Below are 1789 nucleotides of genomic sequence, written 5' to 3'. Positions count from 1 at the left end.
CGGGACTTCTACTCGACCCGCCCCTTCTTTCCTCTGAGCCTTAGTGCTGCATCTGCAAAACAGCAACTAGTAGTCGCCACCATATTCCCAGTGTGGACTGGGAATTATTCATTCCAGTAAAAACACGTCGAAGATGTCTTCTACACTGAAAAGTATTCAATTCTGGATAAAGAACTACTTTCAATTTAAGACTTAATAAAACATCACCTTCAGTAGACCTGATATATGAAGAACTGGATATATTTTTATTTTCTTGGTTGTCTTGGAAATATGTCAGCATTTATCCAAAGATGTTTTTAAAGCGGTCATAATAAATATGGATATTGTTATCCAGGTAAGAGTTGATCAAATGTCCTTATGACTTATTAGTGAAATGTAGAATTTTTCCTTTGCCCTGACTTTTCCACATGAGCTGTCTTTAATGTCTGCACAGAATTTAAATGGCATTTAATGTCCTAGGAATGTAAAAATTACTCAAATTTCTCTCCATAAGAGCTTTCCTTCTCACTAGGAAGAACACAGTAGAATCAGTGGTGTTCTTTTTAAAAATAAGATGTGAGGGCTTCCCTGGTGGCGCAGTGGTTGAGAGTCCGCCTGCCGATGCAGGGGACACGGGTTCGTGCCCTGGTCCGGGAGGATCCCACATGCCGCGGAGCGGCTGGGCCCGTGAGCCATGGCCGCTGAGCCTGCGCGTCCGGAGCCTGTGCTCCGCAGCGGGAGAGGCCACAGCAGTGAGAGGCCCGCGAACCGCAAAAAAAAAAAAAATAAAAAATAAGATGTGAATTTCAGATATCCCTAAAAGAAAAGGAACGCTTGCTTGGAGATGTGAATAAGTAGGTCCTGGAAGAAGTGGTATAAAATAAACAACTTGCCAACAGTTTGGAAAATTTGGTGTCAATATTTTAAATTATAACTTTGGAATTGGGCATATTAAATATTAAAATTCCAGAAATGACCATCGGATAAACAAGGGCCAAAGCCAAAGTAATTCCAGAGACTACCTTCTCTTTCTTTCAGCAATACCACTCTCCCTGGGTAAGGCTAATCATTCATTGCCTTCATGGATTCCTGTTTATTTAGAACATAGTCATTGATCCCTCTTTACTTTTTAATACAAAAACGTATAACTTTTTGGATAAACACAATTGGTGAGAGACACAGGTAACGAGTGAGCTCTGAAAATAACGGTTCACAGCATCTCCAAATGAGTCTTAGTCATCCTTCCCATCGTGTAACAGAAACTGACGCAAATCACAGAAGATGCCTCCCCCCCCCCCCACATCGAGGCACAGGAAGAGGCTGCCGTCCAGGGGCTGTGCACACGTGTCCAGCTGCGGTGCAGACAGTGAAAGACAAGTTTACAACCCACGGTACGACAGTGCATGAGGAGTGTCAGACCTAAGGTCTGTTTATACAAGTACGTGGACTATGGCCTCTTGTAGGTATGTCCCATCGCTGGGCACAGAACACTCTGATGACAAAAGGACCCCTAAAGCTAGCTAGAAACACTGCGGGGGGGGGGGGGGAGGCAGACAAAAAGGGACAACCTCTCCGTTGTATGGACATACAATACTATACACAGCACCAAATATGTCACACCATCAAAGCGCTGTCTTGCACCAGCGGTGCACGCTCGGCGTCCTACCCCACGTGAAATGTGCACGCTTCACATGCAGACGCTGCGTGGGGTGAAGGGGCAGCCCGCAGGTCACAGCTCATCAGAACTGTCACTGGCCTGTCCATCCCAGACAGACGTGCCGCTGCAAGCCTCCATAAGAATGTTTGTCCT

The sequence above is a fragment of the Phocoena phocoena genome, chromosome 15, assembly GCF_963924675.1.
Source record: "Phocoena phocoena chromosome 15, mPhoPho1.1, whole genome shotgun sequence".
Lineage (NCBI taxonomy): Eukaryota > Metazoa > Chordata > Mammalia > Artiodactyla > Phocoenidae > Phocoena > Phocoena phocoena.
The sequence above is the reverse complement of the archived record's forward strand: the minus strand, read 5'-3'. Positions refer to the sequence as shown.